Source organism: Adiantum capillus-veneris, chromosome 10 (genome assembly GCF_014529385.1).
Source record: "Adiantum capillus-veneris isolate H3 chromosome 10, ASM1452938v2, whole genome shotgun sequence".
Taxonomy (NCBI): domain Eukaryota; kingdom Viridiplantae; phylum Streptophyta; class Polypodiopsida; order Polypodiales; family Pteridaceae; genus Adiantum; species Adiantum capillus-veneris.
Window position 1 is genome coordinate 118,848,721 of NC_140940.1, and position 14,405 is coordinate 118,863,125.

At 42.2% G+C, this 14,405-nt stretch overlaps 1 pseudogene; it reads left to right on the plus strand.

The window, feature by feature from the left end:
- The first annotated feature begins 7,656 nt into the window (after positions 1-7,656).
- LOC147449530 (small ribosomal subunit protein eS21 pseudogene) lies at positions 7,657-7,900 on the plus strand (annotated as a pseudogene).
- Positions 7,901-14,405: the final 6,505 nt, after the last annotated feature.

Here is a 14,405-nt window from a genome sequence, read left to right on the forward strand (position 1 = left end):
GTAAAATCTCCCGTCCTTTTGATCATCTCCGGCTTGATACCTTGAAGATCTCCCGCTTTGCGAGTGGCCAACTTTTCAAGCCCACCGCATACATCCTCAATAGTAAAAAAAGACGGCATACATGGGAGTGAACCATAAAATGGCATTTTTTCAGTATTTGCTTGCTCATATAATTGCCTACAATGTGTGTACATATCCACTAGACTCAAGTTACCAAAATTCTCAACCCGCTTGCCTCTCAAGTTTCTCCAAAATCTTCCACATGCATGTGCCTTTTCTTGGACTTGAAATTCTTGTTGCTTTACTTCCCATCTTCTTCTCTTCTTTTGAATCAATTCCTTGTATGTATCTTTGTTGATACCATGGAGATGCTTTATGGCAAAGCATTCTTCCGCACAAGAACAAATAGCTTTCTTGAAAGCTTCCCATTTAGTTTTCAATGGTGCATCACATTGAAGCTTTGTCATCCATAATTTTTGCTCAACCATTTCAATGTACATTGGTGCCCGTTTGAAATCCATACATAGTGATAACTTCTCTTTCCTTTGGCTGAGATTATCATGCTTAGTTGTTTCTCCACATGAAAGGTCAATACATAAGGTGCGATGGTCGGATTCCGGGGTCCATTGACCAAACATAAAACTCTTTATGCGATACATGATGGCTTCAGAGAGTAGCATATAGTCAATCACACTATCCCCATTATGTCTCCTACATGTAAATCCATTGGTTCCACTCCACAAAGATACACCATTGGCAATGAGCATACCCGTGCTATTACACATGTGTAAAAGTAACTTTCCATAGTAATCCGGCTCTTTCTCATCCATTGAAGTACGATCATACAAGTGAACTTCCTCCAACTCCCTTGAAATGTATGGCATATCAAATTGTTGAGTATCATGTTGCAATGTTTTTGTGCGAGCATTCATATCCCCAAATACAATAACATCACCTTCACCTTTGAAATAAGCAATGTCCTCTTCCAAATCAAAAAATGGTTGATCTCTATCCATGCAAGCATAAAAGGGAGAATCATGATGAGGAACGTAGCAACCAGCTACAAAAATGGGTGCTCTTTTTGGTGTCATAATTTTCAGCCATACATAACGTTTGTACTTGTCATCTTTCACAATTGATACAAAATCTTCCAATCTTTTCTTAACCATACATGCTAACCCTCCTTGTCCTCTTCGTTGCTTGAGATTCTTTGACCACATCAATGAATGTACATTGTAATCCTCCAAGCCGTTAATCCTTTGTGTATCATGCTCCCAAGTTTCAACAAGAAGTACAACATCGGCTTTGCTTGTTAGTTCATCAATGCCAACCCCCGCATTCCATGGGTATCCATTACAATTCCAAAAGCATATTTTCAATTGTAACTCAATCTCATAGGTCACACATCCCTATTTGCTTGAGAGACTTGCCTCCTCCTTGGGCACATTTTCTTCATGAGAGATCTCCTTGTTTTATTATTCTTTTCCTCATATGCCTTGCGACGCATATTTTGTTGCTTAATAGTGTGATCTTCACATACAAAACATTTTGTATCCCTCAAATAGATCTAACTATTATCAAGGATAATCTTTCGCTTGGTCTCATCCGGCATGGTGCATACAATTGGCCGTTCTCCCGAGCGAGGAGCTCCTTGCTTCCCCACTCTATGTGCTCCATAGACCATAACTCCGGACATGCCAAAGTGGGTTTTGAAGAAATCTTCAATAACAATGGCAAGAGAAGGAGGTGTCTCTAACTTCTCTTCGGGAATTCCACGAATAACAATGTTCTTGGAACGTCGCTCCCGTTCCTTCAACTCCTCCACATCCACATTCTCAACATTCTTTGTTTGAACCATAGCTTGCATGAGTGAGGAATTAGAAACCACATTGCTACCACATACATCAGCCCAAGACTTGTTTGTGCATACATTTTTCATGTCGCATACATCCCGGCTCATAGTGTCAAATTTCTCCTCTTTCAATACATGGTCATGCTCTACTTTGCTCATCCGCTCCTTCAAAGCATTCAAGTCCACAAGAGAGCGTTTACATTCCTTGACTTCCTCTTCAAGTTGCATCAAACGTGTTGTTTACATCTCAAGTGTCCTCTTGAGATTCTCATTCTCAACCACAAGTACCCTTAGTGTGCCATTCTCCATTGCAAGTGCTCGTAAGTCTTCGCCTTGTTTGTTTACGGTCTCTTGCAATGATACCAAGTGCGCCATGATCATGGTTTCCGATGTCGTTGGTTGGGTGGTTGTGTTGCTATCTCCACACTTAGGAGATTTTGGATCATTTTCCACAATGGTTGTGGACCTTGTTGAAGAAGAAGAACCCTTGCGAGTGCCGGAAGACATTGTATGTAAAATAGGAGATGAGAATCAATTTTGTTGAACCTGTTCACTTCGGAAATGCTGCTACAAAAACGCCTTCCATAACTCTGAAAATTTCTGTCTTTACATCAATGCGTAGAGGACTTCGTGCTCTTCGATTGAGGTTATAGATCACCCAAATCGGAGTTCGGATGAAGAAGTTATGATCAAAAGAGTGGACTGCTGTCTACTAGGTCAAAAAACGGCTGCGTTTTTTTAGAGAGAGAGAGAGAGAGAGATAATGAGAGATAGAGGGCCTATAGTGTGTTCTCTAGAGAAAATTCCATATACATGGAGATTCTACTCTTGTGTGTGGCGACCCTTAAAGTCAGGGTGTGTGCATGGATTTGTTCTCAAGTACGGACTCCCAAAGCCCCTCTAGTGACGGTGATTTTGCGCTGCTAGTGTGAGGGCGACAACCAGAGACAAAGGGAGTCTGCGGTGTTGACAGAGTGGGATAGAGCTCTGTCTCCAAGCGCCTCTTTTTTTGCCTTGAGCTGCGTGGTCAACCAGGGATGCACACAGAGGGAGAGACAGAGAGGGATGTCCACTGAAACTGAAAGGGGAGAGAGAGAGAGAGAGAGAGAGAGAGAGAGAGAGAGAGAGAGAGAGAGAGAGATGAACACGCAGGAGAGGGATGTCCACCATAACTGAAAGGGCAGAGAGAGAGAGAGAGAGAGAGAGAGACGAACGCTCGACCAAACTATATCTGAGTGAGGGAGGGAGGTGTTTGTAGATGTGCGCTTCTCTGCGAAGAGAGGAGCAGACGACCGCTCGTCGAAGCAACAAATTCAATGGTATCTGGAAAAGATTCCACTTAATGAAAGTAGAACGGGTAGAAGTAGAACTAAATATGGTATTACATCATCTCAATAAAGATATGGAGGTCATAGTAGAAATTCCAATGTAAAATTACATTCTAGAGATTATGGCAAACGCAATATGCAAGGCTCTCAGAGATAAGGGTGAAGGAAACCTTGTAAGAGATAAGGGATCCACTAACGTCAAAGTTGAGGGAAATTAATCTATACCCACCATTGATATGTGTTTACAAAGCTCTAAGCTTACAATAGTAAGAATTCTTTACTTACAACGAGACAATGTTTGCTAGTGTGGAAGTCGAGCTCATGCTACCATAAGAGTCTGTGAGCTAGCAAGCCACTATTGGCTTTGCATCTTGTCAACCTACAAGGACATAGTAGTAGTCTCCCCATACCCCTCTTTCCTAAGTGTAAATTAAAGGCATAGTATGACTCTCTCAGTCTTTGGAGGCATTTTTTGACCTTTCAGTCTGCCACAAAAATTGGTTGGTGCCTCTCCCTCAGCCGACCTTGAAGCATGGCAACATGTCCTCGAGCTCATACCCTACCTTGAAGGCTTGAAGCATGGAAATAGGAACAGAGCACACCCATGGCTACCCCTCAGTGCCCCAATGCGCAGCTCCCTTCTTCGTGAATTTTCTCTCCGATGATGTCGTCTTGCGTAAGGCCATAGCTTTCCCTTAGGGTGTGTGTGTGTGTGTGTGTGTGTGTGTGTGTGTGTGTGTGTGTGAGAGAGAGAGAGAGAGAGAGAGAGAGAGAGAGAGAGAGAGAGAGGTTGCTTCCGGTTCTTCTATTTCTAGCACTACAAGTTACAACTCCTCTTCTACTTTTGGCACGGCATACTACATCCACAATTCTTAATTCCCTCAATTAAGTTCATTAAATGAATAATGTTTCTTTTCGTGAAAATTATGGAGACACATGTTGATTCGCTCAACATGCCTTCATCTCTCCTAAATTTGATATAAGGAGGGGCATAGGCACAACCAGGTCTAGAAAAAAACATTTCTCCTAACCGATCAAAATAAGGGAAAACTTGAAATTCTCTTGGGTTTTAGGTCAAAATTTGAAGCTTTTGCTAGTAATTACACTAAAAATTGTGTAAATTTGCTAGTTTTCTTAAAGGCAAGCTCAAAATTTAACCAGGATTTTATAGTTTCAGCCGATTAAAACACACTAGACCCCGATTTTTTTCTAACATTGGGCACAACAAGCCTAACAAGAAAGGCATGAAAAAAAGCACATGAAAAGACAAGAGGAAGAGGAATCAGAGATGATGAACTCAGGCGCCTACAACTCTGTGTGTGTGTGTGTGTGTGTGTGTGTGTGTGTGTGTGTGTGTGTGTGTGTGTGTGTGTGTGTGAGAGAGAGAGAGAGAGAGAGAGAGAGAGAGAGAGAGAGAGAGAGTCAGTGCTCGAAAAAACCTAGGTTTAGTGTAACCCAACCTACAAATTTTGAAATTTACCTCTAAATTTTATATTTGAAGGTGAGAAAACCTACAAAATTTTCAAAAAATTAGTGTAATTCGGTGTAAAAACCTTCAAATTTTGTCGATTTACCTTTGTTGTTTCACATATGTAGGTTTGTCAAGTTTCTGGTAAAAATGTTTCTTTAGAGATTGAGACACTCCTTGAGATACACCCTAATGTTCCTTTTTTGGCTTCCTAAAAGAACCCCTTAGTGTTGTGTTGGGCTAGGGAGACTTTCATTGTTTTCAGGTGCATGATGGAGACTTACCTTTCATTTCACATCTTGACATGTCTTTACTTTTCTTGCATTCTATTGTTTTAAAATGCTAAGTGAAGCTTCACCTTGCATAATTTTAGTAAATTTTATAAACACACACACATTTATGTTTTTTTTGGCATTCTATTGTTTTAGAATGCTAAAGTGAACCTTCACTTTGCATAATTCTAATAAATTTTATAAACACACACATATATTAATTAGTTCTTTTTGGCTTGCCCAAAGGGCAATGTCTATAGAGATGCCTTCTCTTTTTTTTTTTGACTAAAATAGGAAAAAAAAAGGATTGCTAATTTTTCTCATTAGGTTTTTGGCTTTCTAAAAGAAACCCTTAGTGTTGTGTTGGGTTAGAGAGACTTCTTTCATTTCACATCCTGTCATGATGGAGACTTACCTTTCATTTCCCGGCTTGACATGTCTTTACTTTTGTTGAATTCTATTCTTTTAGAATGCTAAAGTGAAGCTTCACTTTGCATAATTCTAATAAATTCTATACACACATATATATATTAATTAGTTCTTTTTATTTCACCTTTCATTTCACAACTTCACATGGCTTTACATTTTTTGCATTTTATAGCTTGATTCTAGTCAGTGTTAACGCTCGAGAAAGTCTCTTTTATTAAGCGGCTGCTGATCAAGTTTCTTCCTCACAAGGAAGAAAAACAGAAATACTAGCAAAAATTTTGAGATTTGTAAAATTTATGGACGATTTTCTCACATATTTTACCATGGTTTGCAGTTAGCTAGTCTCGATTTTCAATCGGCTCAAGATTAAGCTGAGGCAATCCTTTCCCAAACACTGATACCGGTTTGATTTAACCTAACAATTTTATCACTTTCTTATTGTTTTTGAAAGCCGTCGTGACCCTTTCACTTGTTTTCTATTGGTTGAAGGTCACTTCCATCATTAACCAAGATACGGAGATCTTGTTGAATTGGGTGCCGGTATATTATTTTCAATATTGTGTGATCGTAAGAATGATGGATTGGGAGTGGAGAATGATGTTGGTAAAGTGAGGACGCAACCGAGGTTGAAATTGAAGGGTATGGAGGTTGTCGTGGAGATTCGTTTGCGAAGCAAGGGTTTTATCGGGGATGCTCTGACCTTGGCGTTGCAACATGCGAGCCCAGGGGGCCAGCGAGTGTAAAAGCCTGGCGCTGCAACCTGCAAGCCCGGGGTGCTAGGGAGTGTCTAAGCCTAGCACTGTGGTAGGGCTCGCTTCTGTCTCAGCTTTTGGATGGCGACTGCGAGTGAAGGTGATAGCGGTGGCCTCTAGCGTGAGCTCTCGGGCTGCCTCCCATCCCTCATTCTCGGCTTCCCGTAGCTACCCTTAACTTTGGAGAAGGGGGTGGCTTCCCCTCTTGCTCTGTGAAGAGAGAAAATGGCAGCAGGGGGGTACGAGAAAAGTGGGCGGTACGTGTGCATGCCACAGTCAGCCTGTTGGGCCGTGGATTTGTTCAGGTGCGAACGTTATGATTCTGCTCGAGAGCTACTGATGAGTTTGTACAGCCTGGTCTTCTTCGACGTGCACAGGGGTCTGGATGCAAGGTGCATGTCGACTTTGGCCGTGTTGGGAGCTGCTCGCGGTGGGTTTGAAGACCTTGATATATAGTGGTGATATTTGTGTTCGGGGCCTATTTCAACTTTAGCGTTGGGGATTGCTGTGTTCGTGCAACTTTAATGAGCGTTCTTGTAGGAGGCACAGGACATGTACTGCGAGCCACAACAGAAGTTGCGAGTGCCACCCATGATGATGAGGGTGCTCACCAATAGCAGACAAGCAGAAGGCTGCGGGCTGCCATGCCACCGGCGCTGTCCCACTGTACTTGCAGTAACAATAATTGCATGTCATTAAACTCCCAATCCACCTGTCAAATGACATGTATGTATGCATGCAGCATCAATCATCTAAAAGAAATCGAATAACAGGTAATAAACACAGTCCCTCTGACGTATTTTGCAAGCAGAAAAGCACCAACCATCATTGAGACTCCAATACCATTATTAGAGAAGGAAGAATTGGCTTAACCCTGAGTCTGTGAGATGGTCAACCTCGACCTTGCGGATCTTGACTTCGTTGCAATTCAGCTATCTCAGAAACATGCATACAAGATATTCTCCTTCAGTGATGACATCTTGAACTGCCTCAAAGAACCGTGATGTGATCTGATGTCTCCTTGTTTGGGTTGTTTGGTGCAAGGCTGAAGGTGGAAGCCACGAGGGTTTGGCACCAGGCCTGCCGTCCAAAAATTTTATGGAGAGTAGGTTTGCCCAGGCATGGAGGTCTTGTCTATTTGCTGCTCCCATCACTGCATGGTGGCGGCCAACCTTCTGATTGTGGTGGAGTTCTTTAAGGTGTCCAAGTTTTCTGAAGGGCTCAGTAGCCATCCTTCACGTGGTCACTGATGATGTGGACAGTAAGGCTTCTTCCTCATCATCGTCCATATCCATAATATTATATCCATACAGGTGCGTGCAAAGTGCAGCTTAGAAATAGCTTCTAAGGTCACTTTGGCTCTCATCCGTGTGCAGGGTCATGTCTGCTAATTCCACTGATGTATTATCTCAAACTAACGTACTAACCAACCTCAAGTGCAGCTTGCATGAGAGAGAGAGAGAGAGAGAGAGAGAGAGAGAGAGAGAGAGAGAGAGAGAGAGAGAGAGAGAGAGAGAGAGAGAGAGCGCTTGCTTCTCCGCTGCAGGAACCCAATATGCACAATGAGGAGGGAGAGAACGTGGATCTCTACTTTCCGAGGAAGTGCTCAACCTTGAATCGGTTGATAACTGCAAAGGATCATGCATAAGTGCAATTAAACACTGGGCACTTGGATGAAAACGGCTTCTACATTGGCCAATTCACCACGTTGCCTTGTCTGGGTTGTCCGACCTCAGGTTGATGCAAACAGTGCCTTTCATCGTCTTTGGCAGAAACAAAGGGCCAAGATTGGTCAGTAGTTGTATGCAAAAAGATCTTTGCCTCTCTTTGAGGAATTGGGGTTTAAATTAGTGTGACTTTACCATTCTCTTCTTTCTGGAAAGCTCTTACTTATCATTAAAAAAAAAGAACAACCATTTGACACATGTAGCTTTATGGATTTTTGAGAAGCTTCTTGATTTTGTTAGCGAGCGAGAGAGAGAGAGAGAGAGAGAGAGAGAGAGAGAGAGGCCCTTGATCTGCAAAAAAGGAAGTCCTTCAGAGGTTGCTCGAGAGGAAGAGTGACGAGGGTTGAGAAGAGACGTGACAAGCTACGACGAGAATCTTAGCCACTAATCACTTTTTTTAAGAATTGAGCGAATAGGATCCTTCAATACAATTTTTTGATTGACTTGTGCAGATTTAAAATATTTTAAATCACCTTGTCACCTTTCATCAACGTCTGAAGACAATCGTGCCATTGGTTTATATTTTTGGTATATATCTAATGAAAGGCAAGCCTGGTGATTTTATCACTTGTTATTTCACCTTTCATTTCACAACTTCATATGGTTTTACATTTCTTGCATTTTATGGTTTGATTCCAATTAGTATTAACGTTCGAAAAAGTCTCTTTTATTAAGCGGCTGCTGATCGAGTTTCCTCTTCACAAAGGAGAAAACCAGAAATACTAGCAAATTTTTTGAGATTTGCAAAAATTTTGGATGACTTTCACACATATTTCATCGATTTTTCTTCTGTTTACCATGGTTTGCAGCTAAGTAGTCTTGATTTTCAATCGGCTCAAGACTAAGCTGAGGCAATCCTTTTCGAAACATTGATACTAGTTTAATTTAACTTAACAATTTTATCACTTTCTTATTGTTTTTGAAAGCCTTCGCGACCCTTTCACTTGTTCAATTTTGAGAGAAAGCTTTGACAAGAAAAATATTAATTACTTACTAGATTCTCCCTGCCCCACAATTTATATATGCAACGTACGACCCTTCTTATGTATATCCTCTCTTCTTCTGTCACAGTTTCATCGTCTTTTTGACTTTGTTTCCAAGCCTCACACTCTAATCTCTCTCTTTCGTTGGCCTCTCTCTCTCTCTCTCTCTCTCTCTCTCTCTCCGTTTCAACTGGTTGTCGTAGGCCCTCACATCTTGCAGACTAACCAAGAGGGGGCATTCGCTGCCTCTGTTGCATCTCTTTCGCAGGCCAATTGAGAGAGATGTCATGCAAAGGCCTGGGACGCACGCGCTGGCACACACACAGAGAGCCTCCCTTTCTCTCCATCCCACCTTCTATGACTAACAATCTCATCATGAGCTCATCCCTTCCTCCCAGTACCCGTCTGCTAACGGGAGAGAGAGAGAGAGAGAGAGAGAGAGAGATCTGTCGAAGTCCCCCTTAATGTTGCTGGCTTGCTTTGAGCTCTCTCCTCTTCTGTTCATGAGATACAATCCAAGCACGACCCCTCCTTCAATCTGTGCGGCATTCAGATCAGTCGCTTCGACCGCCATCGCCTCTTCTGATCAGAGGATCGAATACATCATCTTTCCTCCCTATTGCGGCTTTGTTTCGGCCATCTGGCTCGTGGCATTGTCTGGCTACTATATCATAAGAAGTTTTGGAGAAATTCTCGAGAAATTCTCACAATAATTCCCACATTGTGACTTACCTCAACATCATGAGCTTCTGTGGGTATGATTGGGGGTACGGGACCGCCGGCCCGGCATCTTTCCTCCCTATTGCGGCTTTGTTTTGGCCATCTGACTCGTGGCATTGTCTGGCTACTATATCACAAGAAGTTTTGGACAAATTCTCACAATAAGGCGGTCCCGGCATCTTTCCTCCCTATTGCGGCTTTGTTTTGGCCATCTGACTCGTGGCATTGTCTGGCTACTATATCACAAGAAGTTTTGGACAAATTCTCACAATAATTCCCACATTGTGACTTACCTCAACATCATGAGCTTCTGTGAGGGAGGCACCACATACCTAGCTAGGTACGATTGGGGGTAGGGGACCACCGGGCCTTGGGGGCAGGGGACCACCGGCCCGGTGGTCCCCTGCCCCCAATCGTACCTAGCTAGGTATGCAGTGCCTCTCGAACAGAAGCTCATTATGTTATTCATTGTATGAAAAACACTTGAAAAGACTCCGTTTTCCTACATGAGAAAATTTCTAAATCTCTTGTGTATATGGGCTCTCCAACTATTTGACAGCTCGTAAGGATGTGCTGATCGGGCTATATCAGAAGCAGTTGAATCGTCTCATCGTAGGCAAGGACTTGGGACTCTAGCGACATCCTGGCTGGCATCCTCTACAACTACATCTGGACATCCAACCTCCTTAGCATCAGTGCAGATGTTAGCCAAAGAGAGAAGTCAGTTGCGTAGCTACTCCGCCTTTGCCTATCTTTGATTAAACAAGTGAAAACGCCACTAGGCCTGCTAATTAAAAGTGATGTAAAGTTAATTGCCTAGGATGACGATAGCAAATGAAGTTAACTTAGAAAGCCCTTAAGCACGATAAGAAGTACATTGTCGTAAGCGAGATCACCCTTTGTGGTTCTTAAGAACAATGAATAAGATGGAAATAGTTCTACCAATCAAGCAAAGAGTGCAATTTCACATATATCATAGACATAGCTTTGAAGCCCAAACAATTACATAACTTATCACATAGCCTTTGAAAAATGTATAACAACACAAAGCTAGCCTAGAAATTATGCAGGCTTTCAATAGACCATGAAACATCTTAGTATGGTGGAAGGTGTAAGTGGAAAACTGCTTGGCTGACTCAATCGAACCTTTGAAATGTTGACACTTCTTTGACAAACACAATAGTAACACACTACTAGTGTGGAACGTCCTAAAGGTTGAAATAATAATTAAAGTTGAGTGTATGTCAATGAGTGTACTGGTGGAGGGTGGCAATGACAGACGTGTGTGCGGATCTTGTGGTCGATGAGAGTGAACACCCGTCTCTGCTTTTCACCCTCTTAAGATAACCCAATTTTGTAGAGAATAAGCTACTCATATTTACTCCATTACTTCAGTTTTGTTATAAATTATGTAAGTTCAGATTTTTTGTCGCGATCAGTAATTTCAGAATTGTACAATCGCAATTAGTGATTTCAGATTTTCACAATTGCAATTAGTAATTTTAGATTTACAGGGATAATCAAAACTCTAGAAGTGATTTCAAATTTAAACAAGTAAATCACACTTAGGACACCTCTTAATGTTGCTAGTCTCTCTTGTAGTTTATAGCAAGTTGGAGTCTCTCAATAGGGAGTCTCTCAAGGGGGACGATCAGTACCTACACACCAAAACCCACATTAATACACAAAGATTCTAGATTGGTTTGCATGCAAAAAAGTTGCTGAAAACAACAAGCATATGCCCAACTTAGTTGTCCAATTTTTGTATCTATCTTTTTGTATTGGATATTGCTACTGAGGTGGTAAATGTAGCAATGTTGTTATAGGTGACTGAGGTGACTCATGTACCTGTTGCCCAAAGTATGCTCAATCGATCCTTAGTTCCATACAGATTGGTGTTATGCTAAACAAGATTAACACATTGACAAGGCCACCGCAGGGTATATAAATTCACGATCGCGATCTGTTGACTGGCCAACGTTTCTCTCTCTCTCTCTCTCTCTCTCTCCCCCCGACGGGAATGATCATGGCAAAGGATGGCAGTGGGACAATATCTGGTGATGGCGAAGGAGAAGAGGCATTGAGAAAAGCCTGACGAGGAAGCAAGGGAGGTAAAGCAAGAGGATCAGGGGCTTGCACTGTGAGTGTCAGTTGAAAGGAGAGATCTTGCTAAGCTGGACACTCAAGAAGTTATAGGCTCCTGAAGGGTGCGGGGCTTTACATGCGGCGGCGCAAAAGATGCTATCATGAATGCTTGAGTGGGTAGCTATTGGTAAACTGCCCGTCCACTCATTGGGCAATTACCATACCACTATGGAAGATGATTGGGACACGTGCAAGGGGGGGGGGGGGGGGGTTTATTCCCACTCACCCCCAATTTAATTACACACAAATCCTTAAACTGGCCCAAAAACCTACTAACCTCCATCAGATGCTCATGGCCTTACTTTCACATGCTCTCCTGTATATGTGGCAATCATCCCCACTACCCTAAAGCCTTACAAGAAATAAAATTTGTGTTCCATACGCCCCTCTCAAGTTAGGTGTCTCTATACTGGCACCTTTACCCTACCTCTCTAAATTATTAATATATATAAAAAAGTAAACTTCACTTAGTGGAATTAGAGGGTAGTTTAACGTAGATGCGTTCTTTGTAGAGGGGTTAGGCCTAGATAGGTGTCAGAAGAGGCGGAGAGGGACGCGACCAACTAGCGGGCAAGCAAGGTGTGCGCAGGTCATGAAAAACCGTGTAAGTTGCACATTAATTTTTTTATAAAGAATTTATTGAAGTGAGGGTTCAAGTGTGAACAGAGGCTCTTTCCATGGATAAGAGTTAGCCTTCCAAAAGTCTCTTGAGGTCTAAAGGAATCCAGAGATATTTTATTAAAGGAAAATGGAAAGTGGAGCCAGGTAGGTGGGTCTAATCCTTCTGAGGTGTTCATTAAGCCAAATCTTAGGAGATGCGAATTTAACAACGGAATCCCAAGAGCAGTCAAAGAAGCCAAAGCCTTGCTCACACACAACTCACATAAACGGAAGAAGACATGGCAAAAGCTCTTCGTGCTCGAGAAGCTGGCCTTTCTCTAAGCAAATGCTCCATGCAATCCGGCATCAGCAAAGCAGCCATAGCAAATTGGGAGGAAGGGAGGACACAAAAAAAGAGAAAAGGACCCCCAACGATTCTCACCACAAAAGAGGAGGTCGCCCTCCTACAATGGATCTACTTGAAATGTGATTCAGGACATGGTGTTTCAATTCTTGATGTCAAGCTGAAAGTTGCAAAAATTTGCCAGACAAGATACGACATTCCAGGAAGAAGTTGGTGGGAACGTTTTTCGAAAAGGGACACCCGAAGCTGGTTTTCAGAGTCACTGAGAATCTGGATCAATCACGAGCAAGCAGATTTCGGCCAAAGATTGTCAAGTCTCTTCATGAAAGTCTCTAGTAGTTATATGATCTACATCACCATGCAACATTTGGAATGCAGATGAGACAAGATTCAAGGTTCAAGAGACAAAGAAATGAAGGTTTTAGCAAAGAAAGGAGCTAAAGCAGTCTACGGTGTTACATGTGACTCTCGAGAATGGATCACAATCTTATGTTGTGTTAATGCAACAAGATACACAATTCCCTCCTATTATATACTCAAAGGAAGCTGAATCTTAAATAATTACAATGAAAATTGCGAAGAAGGCATTGCCATGGCAGTTCAAAAAAAGGCTTGGATGACCAACGAGCTCTTCCAAGCTTGGCTTGAGCACTTCGACAATGCTATAACCATAGGTTTGGGCAAGGAAAATAGGCATCTTCTTATATTGGATGATGGTCATGGTAGTCATGTTTCGGTTGAGGTTCTGGAAAAGGCATGCGAGGAAGGAATCGATATTGTCACTCTACCAGCCCACACTTCAGACAAGCTTCAACCATTGGATGTATCCGTCTTCAAATAACTAAAAGTTCAATTCTGCAAGGAAAGAGATATATGGGAACAACGAACATCATCACGACAAGCAAGCAAGACTGAATTGGCGACAATTGTGGCAAAATCCATAATATCAGCTTTCTTGGAGGAGAACATTGAGGCAGGTTTTTGGGCTACAGGTATATGGCCTCTAGGCCCATCAATGGTCAAGTTTGATCACATGCCATGTAATCACATCAATGTTGTCACAAAATCAACAAACACAAATGATGAAAATATATCTCAAGTGCCACCAACAGAAGTAGACACAGAAGATGAGGCAATACATACTCTCAACACAATGGCTTTTGAAAGAGGAGGTAACATGTTTCTTTCTGAACATGAAGATCCCATCTTCGGCATGTCTTTCATGGACTTCTTGAAGTGGATGTACATGCATAATACAATGAGGTTGCTACAACACCACCTTCAATGAATATGAAGTCGACAGATGGCCAAGCAGTGTACAATCACTCCAACCTAGAGTCAAGACATGATGTTGATGCGGCTTCTCGACTACACAATCAAGTATCAAGACATGAAAGGAGTACTTTACCTCCAACAAATCAAACATGTCAAGCCCATCAATTTTTAAATGAAAACAACAACTCGATGAGAAAGAGAAATAGACAAGCTCCCCTTGAAGAGTGAGTACTTGTAGATCTTTTAAAAGTGCCGATGGTAGAAGTATGTGTGAGGCAAGCCAATTGAGAGGCCTTTGTGGACTACACAAACAGCTTAATACTCACATCTCCCGGTGGTCGAGGTGATGACATGAATGGAGCTTTTGGCCTTGGAAATTTTGGTTTAGACAAGTGAAGGAGAGGAGGACTTCTATTTGCTGATTTCTTGAATTTATCCGGAATTGATTTGCCACCGTGTGTAGCTGAGCTAGTTGTAGTGTTATCTGATG